Here is a 16,610-nt window from a genome sequence, read left to right on the forward strand (position 1 = left end):
ATTGGAAAGGGGGAGACTTCAGGACAGAGGCTGTCGGAACTGAGATCCGAGTGTCCGGCCCCACTGGAGACGGAGAAACACTGGCTTTGCAGATACTTGGAGGTAGAAATAGCAGGTGGTGATCTCAGGTGGGAGGCAGACCCAGGTGTGTGGCCCGGGCCACTGTGCCTGTCCCCCGGGGGCTCCCGATCACGGCACTGACGCCGCACCATCTGCAGCTCGTAGTTTTTGCCTGTTTTGCCCACTCCACTGCCTTTTCTTTGTACTGTGGTCAAGACCATCTTTAATTCATTGCGTACTTGCTTCCCTCTCACCTTCATGTTGTTCCTTGATTTTGCGCGACTATTATCTTTTCCTGTTTCTTCCTGGCCAGTGCCACTAGTGACCAGAACGCTATCCATAGCACCGCTTGCCAGCTCAGTCCTTGGCCAGCACACAGAGCAGATGGAATTCTAAGCGCTCCCCTGGCCTAGGGCAGCCCTGGGCCTGCTCTCTTAGTGTCGATAAGACCGTTACGGGCGAGGAGACAGCCGGCTCTCAGCTGCCACTGAATGCACTGTTGAGTCCTCACTTAAAGACGGGCCTTACCTAGTTAACAAAGCTCTGGCCTAACGTCAGGAAGTGCAGGCTCATCTCAGCCTCCCACGTCCTCCGGGAAGGATTCCCTGAGCTTCCCTTCCCCATCAATGGGAGACCACAGCAGAGCAGGGCCCAGCCCTATGCAAACAGAAGGAATTTATTATTAGGGACCGTTTCATGGCAGAAAGCAGAAGCTAAGTTCAAGAGGACTCCTTTGTTAAGTCAACCCCAAATCTGGATAATATTAAATTCCAAGTCTCTCTAGGCTGCAGTCATCGAGTATGCCTTGCCGATCTTACCAAATTCCGCATTCTAATGGAAGTTTAATCTTGTTTATGCGTTGCTTATTTCTCTTTAGGTCTCAAGGGATGTCTTAACTGTGTTATGAAAAGATCTTTTAAAAGGATGTTTCTTCGATGCTAGGGGCCCTCGTCAAAACAACAGAGCCATAGATTTTTCTAGAGCAATTCATAGTCGGAGAAAAGAGAACTACATCCACCCACTGGTTTAAGAATCAAAATATATATTAAGCTATTCTCTATTTTAGTTCTTTTTTAAAAAATTTTATTCATTTTATTTTTTGGCTGTACTGCATGGCATGCGGGATCTTAGTTCCCCAACCAGGGATCGAAACCCGTGTCCCCTGCAGTGGAAACACGGAGTCTTAACCACTGGACCGCCAGGGAAGTCCCTCTATTTTAGTTCTTAATTTCATCACATAATTTATTATATTAGGGTATAGGGAGACATTTTCTTAAAAATAAGCTGCTAGCATGGTTATTTCATACAGAGCTTTGTTTTTGTTTTTGACTTTTCGTTTTGAGATTAATTATAGATTCAAAAGTTTCAAAAACAGTACAGAGAGGTCCCCTGTACCCATTACTCAGATTTCCCCAATGATAACATATAATCATAGTCCATAATCAAAGCCAGGAAATTGACATTGCCACAACACATGTGTGTGTATGTGTATGTGTATATATATATATATATATATATATATACACACAGTATATATATACAGTATGTATATATATATATATATATATATATATATACAGTATTTTATTTAGCAATAGTTACTATCAAAATGGACTTAGGGCCTACTTTTTAAAATTAACTTAGAAATTCATCTCAGCATTCTGTTAGGCATTTTGTGAAAAGCCAATAAAACTTTAAAACTATGTTGCCGTGTAAAAATGTCTACATTATGGTAACGGCAACTGAGAAGATAAAACTGACTCAGGCTGGTTCTGACCTGCCAGGATTCTCCACAAGATTACTTTGCATTAGCTCTAGTAAAGATATTACTTCAAACTTTGAGGATTCTTGAATGATTTTTCCTTTAAAGGCCTTCAGATAGACAGACTGAGGTTCCACACCTTTGAATCTGAATCGTGTAACAAACCAGGAGGCAAACTGTGAGTTTCCAATCCAGTACTAACGCTTGGGAATGGGGGGCATGGTGGTGGTGTGGATTCTTGTTTTTAGGAAAATAAGCTTAGGTCTAACTAAGATACACTCAGAGACTGGTTTGCATTGCAGACTAGACCATTTGACAAACGTTCTGACCCTTTTCCTCTCCACATGTGAATCATACACCTTTTAAGAGAAGTTTTGGTGTTTTATTTGGAAAGGAGAGAGAGGAGAGAATAGGGCAGAAGGTTCAAGTGCATCCGACATCAGCTAGCCTGATTGTACTAAGCGAAACAGTGTAACTGAAGCATGTCTAATGCGATCTGAGGGTGTGAATTTTCATGCTTGCTTTTCACTTGAATGTATCAAACTTCAAGATACTTCTACCTAAGCAGCCCAGATGTGTTACTAGAGCGTGTTTAGACAGGCTCACCTCGGCTTTCACGTGATCTGCCCAGAATTCAGTGGCAAAGGTAGGTATAGTGTTTACGTTTTCCAGCACCTGCAGAAATGCTTTCACATCAGAGCAGCCCTTGAGGGCCCTTTGCTTCTCAGGCCCGTGGCCACCTGGCAGGGCCGAAGGGGGGGTTTGGGATGGAGAGGGGGCTGGGGATGGTTGGGAAGGTTTTCCCTGCCTAGAAAGAGAGCTGCTGGCGGGCCATTGGGCTTACACGTGCCTCCACTATGCCGTCATCCTTCACCCTGCGATCCCATCAAATGGCCTGGAAGCCAAAGCAAGCCCACCCGTAGCAAGTTCTCTAAAACAGCATCCATGATGGCACGTAAATCTTCTCCTCCTCCCTCCCCCAACCAAAGTAAGAGGGGGAACCGAGGGGTTATAACCAAGGGACTGGTCCTTGGGAACGTACGAGCATTCGTCATCTTGAACTCTGTGCCCCGATGGGAAAAGGCAGCACCTTCATTCCTTGGAAATAACTTTGGATCCATGTCAAATAAACATCTGAATCACATGCTTCTTGCATGTTTCTTCATTTCGCAGTTATGAGGGATTAGCCCAGCGCCTCCCCCGGGACCGCGTGACTTTTGTGCACACCCCTCTGTGTAAGGCAGGATGAGTCTGTCTGTCAGGCCTGAGCTCTGAGCGGCCCTGGGCTCAGCACACAGGAAGCTGTATTTTGCCTGCGCCAGCTCCTCGGCCGTGCTGAGGTTCTTGCAGGCACTAGCGTCCTGTACACAGTTTTCTACCTAGTAACCGATCACAGCTCTTGGCTAAGCAGAAGCCGGGGCCGGATCCTGAGGTTCAGGGAGACCTGGGAGCCCGGCTCAGCGCACCCACAGCAGCCCACACGCATGATAAGACTTGTCTGCGTATCGTCCCGGCCTGGGAGGCTCTAATTACACGTCTGGGGCTCGCAGGAGCCCAGGTGGCCCGGCTCACAAGATCCCAGAACGGTGAAGATAGCGCGGGCACAGTTCTCACTGCCTGGGCGGCCGGATCAGGGAGGCTTCTCCGAGCCCCGTGCGTCATTTCAATACGAATTATGACAACCGCCTTCCAGAGACAACAGTCCATTTACCCAGGTGGCTCTTCTGCAAGCACTGCCACAATTTTATCCTCCCATCAAGGTTTCAGGCTCTGCCTTTCTGGTCTTTCCAGCTCAACTTTCCACCTGCCCCCTAATTGGCACAGCAGAAAACTGCTGGGCATCGCAGCAGAGTCAGTGCAAAAAAGCACAATATCGAGGCCCCAGGCAGCCGTGTTCCCCCCACTCAAGGTAGCTTTGGCCTGAGAGGTGGCTCGCGGATGCCACTTTGACTGATTGAACCTGTTCCTGCATTTCTCTGACCGTGTTAACAGTCACCAGTTATCAGAAACGTGCCCTTTGCCAGCGGCGGTGCTGGGCACACGGAGATCTTGCGTGAAGCTACCAGCATCTGCCTTACAACCAAGCGACCTGGTTCAAAAGAAAAGATGCTTGGGACTTCCCTGACGGTCCAGTGGTTGGGACTCCGTTCTTCCACTGCGGGGGGTGGGAGTGGGGCGGGTTCGATCCCTGGTTGGGGAACTAGGATCCTGCATGCCGCGTGGTATGGCCAAAAGAAAAAGAAGAAAAGAAAAAAGACACTTGTACGGAGCCGCGCGAGAAAGTCACTGTCACTGGGACCAAAATCCTGATTTGGCACGTCAGAGGCTCATTGAGGAAAGAAAGGTGTGCCGTGGGAGCAGGTAACACAACAGGTGTTCAACCTGTCATCAGTCAGCTGTGTGGGAGGATTTTGTGGACAGCAGCCAGAAATCTGTTTTTATTTTTGTTTTCGAGGCTAGTTTTTTTTTTTTTCTTCTTCCAAGCTTACTGGATGCCGAATCAGTTCAGTTTTTTCCTTTTGCAAGAATCCGCACACTTTAACGCTAATAGGTTGGCACTTATTTGGTTACTGATGAGTATCTCATAAAGAAATTGGTTTACCAAACTGAAATTGTCATGTTTTATAGTTGATTTAGATGTGGTACATATATACAATGGAATATTAGCCATTAAAAAGAACAAGATGATGCCATTTGCAGCAACGTGGATGGACTTAGAGATTATCATACTGAGTGAAGTAAGTCAGACAGACTAAGACAGGTATCATATGATATCACGTATGTGTGGAATCTAAAAAAAAAGGCTACAAATGAATTTATCTACAAAACAGAATTAGAGTTACAGGTGTAGAAAATAAATTTATGGTTACCGGTGGGTAAGGGGGGGAGGGATAAATTGGAAGATTGGGATTGACACATATACACTACTATATATAAAATAGACAACTAATAGAACCTCTAGTATAGCACAGGGAACTCTACTCAATACTCTGTAATGACCTATATGGGAAAAGAATCTAAAAAAGAGTGGATGTATGTATACGTATAACTGATTCACTTTGCTGTACACTTGAAATCCTCATTTTCTTTCTTTTTTTTTTTTTAAATTTATTTATTTTTGGCTGCATTGGGTCTTTGTTGCTGCGCGTGGGCTTTCTCTAGTTGCGGCGAGTGGGGGCTACTCTTTGTTGCGGGCTTCTCATTGCCGTGGCTTCTCTTGTTGCAGAATACAGGCTCTAGGCGCATGGGCTTCAGTAGTTGTGGCACTCGGGCTTCAGTAGTTGTGGCTTGCAGGCTTTAGAGCGCAGGCTCAGTAGTTGTGGCGTGCGGGCTTCGTTGCTCTGCAGCATGTAGGATCTTCCCGGACCAGGGCTCGAACCCGTGTGCCCTGCATTGACAGGTGGATTCTTAACCACTGCGCCCCCAGGGAAGCCCCAAATCCTCATTTTCAATGTTTTCCTCTAAAACCTGGAGTATCATCAGTCTATAGACATCTTCTATTCATGTCTTTTTTTTTTTTTCTTAAATCATATTCTTAATGGTTCTATGTATTCAGTAATCCTAAAAAGACAGATTTCTGGATACAGAGTTTTCTCTGAACAGCCTTACAGGCAAAAAGAGGTGTTACCGTCCCACCCAGCGTGCATTATAATTCTGTCGTTGCTTAATCTCCACCCAAATGCCCATTTCCAGCTATACAAACTCATATTATTCTTTCTGAATCATACATACATGCCACACCCTGAGTTGCACGTAAAACTTTGCTGTGTTATTTCTACATCACTGTGTCCTGACGCAAGCTGTGGCTGGCTTAGAAGCCCTCGTATATTTTTCTGGACTCATTTATCACCTCACTTCCCCGTAACTGGTTCTAGGTGGGAATTTCATGGAAAGGTTTTCTTCTGTAGCCTAATGTTGAGGATATGTTTTCAACCCCTCTCCCAGTTGCAAATCCTGATGTCAGCAGGTCTTTCTCCTTTAAGTTTGAACCTCAACCAGGACAAGAGACGCTGTATTATTCGGAGGGGTGCAGAGCCCCTACCCTGTGGTCCATAACCAGGAATGTGATGCAGGCGAGCTGTGGGGACCCATCCATGGCCCAACGCAGGTGGGCCTCCTGCCTCCCTGGTAAACATATCCTGGAGTCCCCTGAAGTCAAGAATAAACCTGGGACCTCCCTGGCGGTCCAGTGGTGAGGACTCCGCGCTCCCACTGCCGTGGGCCTGGGTTCAGTCCCTGGTTGGGGAACTAAGATCCCACAAGCCATGCGGCGAGGCCCCCCGCCAGAAAAAAACCACAAAGAAACCTGTAAGTAAAAACCCAAAATGTCTATTGGCATACCGGACTGTTCCAGGAATTCATGAAAGATACAGAGTAGATAGGTGTGGCTTGATGGAGAAATAGGATCAAAGGAAAAGGAAGCCTAAAATATTCACAGGCAGTGACTTCTGTGAAAGCAGTCCAAGAGTTCTGAGAAAGTTCTGTGTTTATGGAAATGGAACAGGAAGCAGCCCTGGGGCAGTAGTCAGGGTGATTATCTGGGGAACCACTTTCGGAGTATCCGCTGGCTAGCGGCTCCCACTCCCTTCCCTGCACTAAACCCGTGCCAGTGAGTGTCTGCCTCCAGGCTAGAGCGTTAGTGTCCAAGAGACAGGCAAGGCCCCAGGCAGCAGGAAGTCTCTAGGTGGGGCGGAAAGCCCTTCCCGATGAAGAGGACCCATCCCCACTGCACACCCTGTCGGAAGCACGGACCCTCCTCTTCCAAGCACATGTGATCAGAGCCTGGATCCACAGACAGCAGAATTGGGGGTTTTCAAACACAAATAGGAGCCTAAGATTAAAAATCACCGAACACTTGAAAACCAATGAATGTCAAGAAGAGCACACAACTCTATAAACAGAGACCAGCACCCATGCCAAGATTTCACAAAGTAAACAGGTGTGAAAATAACCCTCAGACACAATATTACAAGACACAAGACCAAGGTATTATGGGAAAAGTCCGAGGAACAGCAAATGAGAAGAAAAGTAAAGAGGTGTTTAGAATCTGAGGAGACAGGAACAGAGAGTGGCATGAAAGAAATAATTAAAACATAATGGAAGAAAATTTCCCAGATCTGAAGAAAGATACAGGTCTTCACATGGAAAGGGCCCTCGGGTGACAAAATGACTTACTTGGAAATAAGACACACCCTTACACATTTCCCAAAACTTCAGAATACCAAGAGAAAAACAAAAACAGAAAACAACACCGTTTCCAAAGGAAAATAAGCAGAAAATTACCCTCAAAGAAGTAAGAATTATATGAGTCCCAGCAACATAGGATGCTGGTGGAAAATGGAGCAATGTCATCAAGGTTCTAAGAAAAAAGGACTTTGAACCCAGAGTCCTTTACTCAGCCAAATTAGCATTCACGTGAAAGGTCACAGCGGAAATACTTGGGGCATGTAAACCTCAGGAAGTCTGTCACTCTCAGATTTGCTCCCTGAAGGAATTTCTCAAGGATTGCCACATAGCGAGACACAAAGAATCCAAGAAGGAGGTAGCTATGGTATCCAATGGGCAGTGGCCAACAGAGCAGCCATTACAGCTTATAGTGAAGTTTAAATAGTTTTTATGCATAGCTAAAAAATGAATAATAATAGAGAACTAAGATCCCGGATTAATTCAAGGAAAAGGAGAATGAGAAGGGAAGTGAAAACAGACTCAGGTTTTGGTCTTTTGGGAGGAGAGGATAGAATTGATTAATTCTGGATATTATTGAATACTATTAGTGTACATTAAAAATCTAGAGGAGGGGCTTCCCTGGAGGTCCAGTGGGTAAGACTCCACGCTCCCAATGCAGGGGGCCCAGGTTTGATCCCTGGTCGGGGAACTAGGTCCCGCACGCGTGCCGCAACTAAGAAGTCCGCATTCCGCAACTAAAAGATCCCGTGTGCCGCAACTAAGACCCGGCACAGCCTAAATAAATAAATGAGAAGTGTCAGGCTCCCTAGGAAACCATTAAAAATTAAGCTGTAGAATATAGAGAGTGGCATGGGAATTAAAAAAAAAATCTAGAGGATAGGAGACGATGTCTGAAGTAGGTTCCCGCTTCTCCATTCTTTGCCCACTGAATAAAGCTTGCTGTTCCAGTCTCAAAAGAAAAAAAATCTAGAGGGTAAGTTCCACCTCGGGTAATAGCACAGAAGCTATTGAGAGTTAGAAACTCGGGAAAAACATAACAAACAACTAGGTGAAGACACAGTGCCCTAGACGGAAGGAATCTCGGGGTGGTCCACCTCATCTTACAGGGCTGAAAAGACAGAAGCTGGATTTAAGGGCTGCCAGAGTAGCTGGGAATTGAGGGAGGGCAGATCCTGAAAGGAGGAAGCTCCCAGATCTGTGTACAAATCACCCTTCAAGCCTGGGCTGACTGCTGAACCAGGTATGTATGGGTCATGCCTCCAAGGAGCCCAGTTGAAAGTGCCAAGCGGAGAGGCAGAGGACTGAGCAGAGATTTCAGCAGCTGCCCGACTGCAGACTCAGAATTTGGAATTCAAGTCCACCCCAGTTCAAGGTGTTTGGTAAACCCCTTGGGCTTTATACTAAAACCCCAGAAAGGCCATGTTTTAGAAGTGAGGCCCGTATACACACACACACACACACACACACACATACATACACACAATGGAATATTATTCAGCCATAAAAAAGAATGAAATAGTGCCATCTGCAGCAACATGGATAGACGTAGAGATCATCACACAAAATGAAGGCACTGAGGGCAAAACTGAAATAAACATACCCTAACAAAGCCTAGAGCTAAGCTGCCACAGGACCAAGTTTATCTGCCAGTAATTTAACGGCCTTCTAGAACAAAGTTCATCACCTTTCAGAGGAAGTTGACAGAAACTATGTGTCTGTCATAATGTATCACCCATAATGTTCAGCGTACGATCAGAATTTATGAGACACGCAAAGAAGCAGGAGACTGCATCCCATAATCAAGAGAAAAAGGCAGACCCACAGAAGAGCCAGACACTAGAATTAGCGAAGACTCAAAACTAATTATTATAAATATGTTAAAGATTTGACAGGAAAAGAGGGATATAATGGGTGAAGGTATAGGGATGACTTTTTAGGAGCAATATAGAAACACTAAAAAGGAGCCAAATGGAAATCTTAGACCTGAAAAATGCTATATCTGAAAGAAAAAATTTTAGGAGATTGAAAGCAGATTGGATACTGCAAAAGAAAGGATCGTAATGTGAACATAAAAACAGGTAAGTAGAAGGTATTCAAACTACAGCACAAAAAGAAAATCGATTGGAAACTTGTCCCAAGTGGGACGGTAGAAATTGGATGTACACCTTCTAAAACACTTGAAGAAAAAGAAAATGAAACTTTAAGAGAGTGATCAATCCAAGAAATGGTAAGAGGAGAAATTTAATATGAAAAATCATGGTAAAAAGCAAACATAAAATAAGATAGCAAGAATAAGTCAAAACATTCCAGTAATCACAAGGGGTATGAATTAAATTCCCATTTACACTCTTTGGCAGAAATTGCAGCAATATCTTTTTAGATCCACCTCCTAGAGAAATGGAAATAAAAACAAAAATAAACAAATGGGACCTAAGGAAATTTGAGCTTTTGCACAGCAAAGGAAACCATAAATAAAACAAAAAGATAACCTACAGAATGGGAGAAAATATTTGCAAATGATTCAACCAACAAGGGATTAATTTCCAAAATATACAAGGAGCTCATACAGCTCAATAACAAAAAAACAACCCAATAAAAAATGGGCAGAAGACCTAAACAGACATTTCTCCAAAGAAATCACACAGATAGGGCTTCCCTGGTGGCACAGTGGTTGAGAGTCCGCCTACCGATGCAGGGGACACGGGTTCGTGCCCCAGTCCAGGAAGATCCCACATGCCGCGGAGCGGCTGGGCCCGTGAGCCATGGCCGCTGAGCCTGCGTGTCCGGAGCCTGTGCTCCGCAACGGGAGAGGCCACAACAGTGAGAGGCCCGTGTACCACAAAAAAAAGAAAAAAAAAAGAAAAGAAAAAAAAAAAAGAAATCACACAGATAGCCAACAGGTACATGAAAAAATGCTCAACATCACTAATAATTAGAGAAATGCAAATCAAAACTACAATGAGGTATCACCTCACTCTGGTCAGAATGGCCATCATCAAAAAGTCTACAAATAATAAATGCTGGAAAAGGTGTAGAGAAAAAGGAGCCCTCTTGCACTGCCGGTGGGAATGTAAATTGGTACAGCCACTATGGAGAACAGTATGGAGGTTCCTTAAAAAACTAAAAATAGAACTACCATATGACCCAGCAATCCCACTCCTGGGCATATATCTGAAGAAAACTATAATTAGAAAAAATGCATGCACCCCAAAGTTCATTGCAGCACTATTTACAATAGCCAAGACATGGAAGCAACTTAAATGTCCACTGACAGATGACAGATGAATGGATAAAGAAGATGTGAGATACACCCCCCCACACACACATACATACATACATACACACAATGGAATATTACTCAGCCATAAAAAAGAATGAAATAGTGCCATTTGCAGCAACATGGATAGACGTAGAGATCATCACACAAAATGAAGTAAGCCAGACAAAGACAAATATATGATATTGCTTATATGTGGAATCTAAAAAAAAAAAAAAAGATACAAATGAACTTATTTACAAAACAGAAATAGACCCACAGACATAGAAAACAAATGTATGGTTACCAAAGGGGAAAGGGGGGTAGGGATAAATTAGGAGGTTGGGATTAACATATACACACCACTATATATAAAATAGAGAGCCAACAAGGACAGGGAACTCTACCCAATATTTTGTAATAACCTATAAGAGAAAAGAATCTGAAAAATAATATATATGTATATATGTATGTATAACTGAATCACTGTGCTGTACACCTGAAACTAATAGGACATTGTAAAGCAACCATACTTCAATAAAATAAAATTTATGTAAACGACAGCAAAGAAGATGAAGGTGACATTAAAAATAGAGACTTTCAGATTAACGACAACCAAATTGATACGTTATTCACAGAAGACACACATGAAAAGAAAGTTATATGTTAGCTGGAACTGCTTTTGAATACAAATAACAGAAACACCAACTACAGTGGCTAACAAAGTGGGTTTGTTTTTCTTGTAGAAGTCTGGAAGCACGTGGCTGCTGGTGTTGGTTCGTCAGCGTAGGGGTGGTATCTCAGCAGTTCTCTTGGCCTTTTCTTCATGGTCACAGGATGGCTGCCAAGGCTTTAGGCATTACATCCACACTGAAAGCAGGAATGGGAAAAAAACAACACTGGTCCCATGGCTTCCTCTTTCAGGAAAAGCAAAAACCTTCCCAGAGTTCTCAACAGACTTCTGCTGGTGTTTCAGTAATCAAAACTGTGGTCAGGGCTTCCCTGGTGGCGCAGTGGTTGAGAGTCCACCTGCCGATGCAGGGGACATGGGTTCGTGCCCCGGTCCGGGAGGATCCCACATGCCGCGGAGCGGCTAGGCCCGTGAGCCGTGAGCCTGCGCGTCCGGAGCCTGTGCTCTGCAGCGGGAGAGGCCACAACAGTGAGAGACCCGTGTACCGCAAAAAAAACAAAAAACAAAAAACTGTTGTCAGCTGGCAAGAGGGGAGGTCACCCCAGCTTATTTAGTAAAGGCAGACAAGAGATAAGGGATTTCGAAATGAATGTTCCGTAGCCAGTGAATAGTGTCTCACACAGGTTCAAAATACAGGGATGGAAAAGATACACTAGGCACAGGCTGACAAAAGGGTAACAAGAACTGAGAGGCTGCAGAGCGGTGAGAAGCTACCCAGTAGCTCTGAGCAGGTCATGATCAACGGACTCTGCTCGCTTTTCAACTCCTGTATTGTAGAGGCTGGAACGTAAAAGCCTAATTTCTGGTGCTCTTTTGCAGCTAGGCTCTAGACATGAATTAGGTTCTCCCAACTGCATGGACCTGCATGAGATTTGGTAGCTGGAATTGAGGCCAAGACTGTTGTTCCGCTGGCAACCAAGGTCATGACGAGGAGTGTAAAAGATTGGCAGTGGCCAGACTCAGCATTTCAGGGTTTTATCAGCAGCTTTGTGGGTAGATATGGTCATTATGGTAACAGCCGCAGCAGCAGTGGCCTCCTAACCCTGGCTTCCTTATGCCTGAATCAAAACTACATTGATGTGGTCTTCAACTCAATAGTTCCAGGGGAGGTTTCCTGATTTACCACACCTCCAGTTTTTCCAGTGATTTTATAAGCACCTAATTTCCTGTTTTAAACCCCTTTCTGCTTAAAATACACTGAGTGGTTTCTATTTCCTGCACTGAACTCTGAAACTGGTAACACACACAACCACTCAGGTCTTAGAATGATAGGGCCCCTCAGGTGACTTTCAGAAGTAGTGTAAACCCTCTCTGGGAAGAGCTCAAACTCAGTCTGAACCTCAAAGAATCCTATAGAATTAACAAAATAAAGGAAAATGAACACTTCCCAAGCAAAAACCACACAGGGAAACAAAGCACCATAAACAAAAACAGCAGGAACCATAGACAGCAGAGACAGAACTGCAGACTTTGGATTTGAGAATTATCAGACACACATTGCTATACTTAAAATAGATAACCAGTGAGGACCTACTGTATAGCACAGGGAACTCTGCTCAATACTGTGTAACAACCTAAGTGGGAAAAGAATTTGAAAAAGAATAGTTACATATATATGTGTAACTGAATCACTTTGCTGTACACCTGAAACTAACACAACATTGTTAACCAACTATACTCCAATATAAAATAAAAATTTTAAAAAAAACATAAAAAACACATATGTTTGGTATATTTAAATAAATAAACATGTGCATACAACAAAAAGATTTGAAAAAGAATAAAACACTTTAAAGTAAAATTAATATGTAACAGGGCTTCCCTGGTGGCGCAGTGGTTGAGAGTCCGCCTGCCGATGCAGGGGACGCGGGTTCGTGCCCCGGTCCGGGAAGATCCCACATGCCGCGGAGCGGCTGGGCCGTGGGCCATGGCCTCTGACCCTGCGCGTCCGGAGCCTGTGCTCCGCAACGGGAGAGGCCACAACAGTGAGAGGCCCGCGTACCGCAAAAAAAAAAAACCAAAAAAGCAAAAAAACCCAAAACAAACAAAACAAAACAAAAAAATGGAAAAAGAGAGGTCAAGAGATATGAAACATATAACAAAAGGAGGTAAATTACATTATCTGGAAGGAGAGACAAGAGGGAATGAGGAAGAAGCAATATTTGAAAAGATAATGGATGAGAATTTGCCAGAATTGTTGAAACATACCAAGGCTCAAATCCAGAAATTCTAATAAATCCCAGCAGATTAAAAGGAAAGAAGGAAGGAAGGAAGGAAATAAATCCACAAATCATGGATTTGCAGTGCAAAACACCGGAGGAAAGGAAAAGTTTTAGAAGCAGCCAAAGCAGGAGAAAAAAAAAATCACCTACAAAGGAATAACAATTAGATGACTAAATTCTCAGCTGCAACAATGGGAGTCAGAAGAAAAATGCTAGTTAAAAGAAAACATTGTTGGGGACCTCCCTGGTGGTCTAGTGGTTGAGGCTCCGCACTTCCACTGCAGGGGGCGGGTGTTCGGGGAACTCAGATCCTGCATGCCGCGTGGTGTGGCCAAAAAAAAAAACCACTGTTGGGCCAGATTTTTTAAAAAATAATTCTTCTCTATGCTATTCACAAGAGGTGCTTCCAAAACATAAGGACACTAAAAATTTGAAAATATAGAAAAAGGTAAACCACGAAGTAGTGGCCAAGAGAAAGCTGAAATAGCTTATTAAACATCGGACAAGGGCTTCCCTGGTGGCGCAGTGGTTGAGAATCTGCCTGCTAATGCAGGGGACACGGGTTCGAGCCCTGGTCTGGGAGGATCCCAGATGCCACAGAGCAACTGAGTCCATGAGCCACAACTACTGAGCCTGCGCGTCTGGAGCCTGTGCTCCGCAACAAGAGAGGCCGCGATAGTGAGAGGCCCACGCACCGCGATGAAGAGTGGCCCCCGCTTGCCACAACTAGAGAAAGCCCTCACACAGAAACGAAGACCCAACATAGCAAAAGTAAATAACTTAATTCAGAAACAGAAAATTATCCCAAAAAATCAGACAAAATAGACATTAAAGCAAAAAGCAATAAAGAGGACTACTACACAGTGATTTTTTTTAAATCCAGTTTACCAGGAGGAGATAACAATTCTGAACTTATATGTATCTAATAATATAGCCTCAAGATATACAAAGCAAATATGTACGCATCTATGAGAAGAAACTGACAAAGCCACCATTACGGTGGGAAAGTTGAACACACTTCTCTCAGTAACTGACATATCAAGCATATAAGAAATAGGTACGGACAGAGAAGATGTGACTAGCACAGTTAACACACTTGATGTAATGAATATATAAACATTGCACCCAGCAACTAAAGAATAGAGTTTTTTACTGAAGTAAGTATAGTTGATTTACAATGTTTCAGGTGTACAGCAAAGTTATTAAGAATATATATATATATACTTTTTCAGATTCTTTCCCAAGAAGAGACTTTATTTTTATTATTTTTTTTTTGCGGTACGCGGGCCTCTCACTGTTGTGGCCTCTCCCGTTGCAGAGCACAGGCTCCGGACGCGCAGGCTCAGTAGTTGTGGCTCACGGGCCCAGCCGCTCCGCGGCATGTGAGATCTTCCTGGACCGGGGCACGAACCCGTGTCCCCTGCATCGGCAGGCGGACTCTCAACCAGTGCACCACCAGGGAAGCCCAAGAACAGACATCTTTAAACTAAACTTTTAACTGAATGAGAACATAAATAGAGAAGAGAACACAGATAAAAAATATATGACTCGACAGTCCTCGCGGAGAGTCGCCGCGGCTTCTTGCTTCAACAGTGCTTGGACGGAACCGGGCGCTCGTCCCCCGCTCCGGCCGGCCGCTCAGAGCCAGCCCTCGCCATCACCTCACGGCGCCCTCCGACCGCCCCAAGGTCCCCGCCGCTGTCGTTACAGCGCCGCGCAGCCACCGCCACCGTTTCACCTCAGGCGCCCGCCATGACCCACGTCCGCCTCGCAGGTGCGCCAGAACTACCACCGGGACTCGGAGGCCGCCATCAACCACCAGATCAACCTGGAGCTCTACGCCTCCTACGTCTACCTGTCCGTGTCGTACTATTTTGACCGCGATGATGTGGCTTTGAAGAACTTTGCCAAATACTTTCTTCACCAATCTTGTGAGGAGAGGGAACATGCCGAGAAACTGATGAAGCTGCAGAACCAACGGGGTGGCCGAATCTTCCTTCAGGATATCAAGAAACCAGACCGTGATGACTGAGAGAATGGGCTGAGTGCAATGGAATGTGCGCTACGCTTGGAAAAAGTGTGAATCAGTCACTACTGGAACTGCACCAACTGGCCACTGAGAAAAATGGCCCCCATTGGTGTGACTTCATTGAGACTCATCTGAATGAGCAGGTGAAATCCATTAAAGAATTGGGTGACCACGTAGCCAACTTGCGCACGATGGGGGCCCCCGAATCTGGCATGGCACGGTATCTCTTAGACAAGCACACCCTGGGAAATAGTGATGATGAGAGCCAAGCCTTGGGCTGGCTTCCCGTAGCCACAGGGGTGACTTCCCTGGTCACCAAGGCAGTGCATGCATGTTTGGGTTACCTTACCTTTTCTGTAAGTTGTACCAAAATATCTACAAGTCCTTTCCTTAGTACCATTCCTTCAAATAAAGTAATTTGGTACCCCCCCCCCCAAAAATATATATATATGACTCAACGATTTCTCACAAAGTGGACACACTGCAGATCCAGGACTTGGATTAAATCAGGAAATGGAAACTTACAGCACCCCAGAACCCCCTTTCTTGCTGCTCTGCCCCACCCCCAGTCACAATCCATGCTATATAGGTAACCATCATCCTGGCTTCTAACACCACAGATTAATTTTGTCCCTTTTTACTTTATATAAATGGAATCATATAGTAGTACTCTTTTGTATCTCTTTGGCTCAATATTATGTTTGTGAGATTTAAGCATGTAGAAATGTCTTCTTTGTTCTTCCATTATATGAATAAACCACAAGATGTTTATCTCTTGTTTCACTGGTGGACATTTAGATAGTTTCCTCCTCACAGCTAATACAAATGATGCTGAGATGAACATTCTTGGACATGTCTTCTGATGATCATGTGTACACATTTCTGCTGAGTAGGTTGAGCTCAGGTTTAGTTATTATGCAGATACTGCCAAAAAATTTTCCCAAATGGTTGTAGCCATTTGTATTCCCACCAGCAACATATAAGTGTTCCAGATGCTCCCCCGTCATCCATGCTCAGTATTACCCTACTATCTTCATCTTAGCCATTCTGATGGGCATGAGAAGACCCATTCTTCTCCATCACACACGAAATATTTACAAAACTGACCCAATGGTAAGGTTCAACAAAATTCAAAAGACTGTTACCCTACAGACCAGGCTCTCTGACCACGTTACAATTAAGTTAGAAATCAATAGCAAAAATATAGCTGGATAAATTGAAAAAAAGATGCAGGCACTCGGAAATAATCAGAACCAAATGCTAACACAAACTGACATCAATATATATATTTAAAAAAAAAGTAGAGCCTTGAATGTTTATATTAGAAAAGAAGAAAATCTCAAAATTAGGGAGCCAAGCATCCAAGTGTAGAGGTTGAAAAGTCTGGAAAGAGTAAGAAATTT

At 44.2% G+C, this 16,610-nt stretch overlaps 1 pseudogene; it reads left to right on the forward strand.

Annotated features, from left to right (window-relative positions):
• The first annotated feature begins 2,679 nt into the window (after nt 1-2,679).
• On the forward strand, nt 2,680-15,800 carry LOC132515625 (ferritin, mitochondrial-like; annotated as a pseudogene).
• Nucleotides 15,801-16,610: the final 810 nt, after the last annotated feature.

Source organism: Lagenorhynchus albirostris, chromosome 2 (assembly GCF_949774975.1).
Source record: "Lagenorhynchus albirostris chromosome 2, mLagAlb1.1, whole genome shotgun sequence".
Lineage (NCBI taxonomy): Eukaryota > Metazoa > Chordata > Mammalia > Artiodactyla > Delphinidae > Lagenorhynchus > Lagenorhynchus albirostris.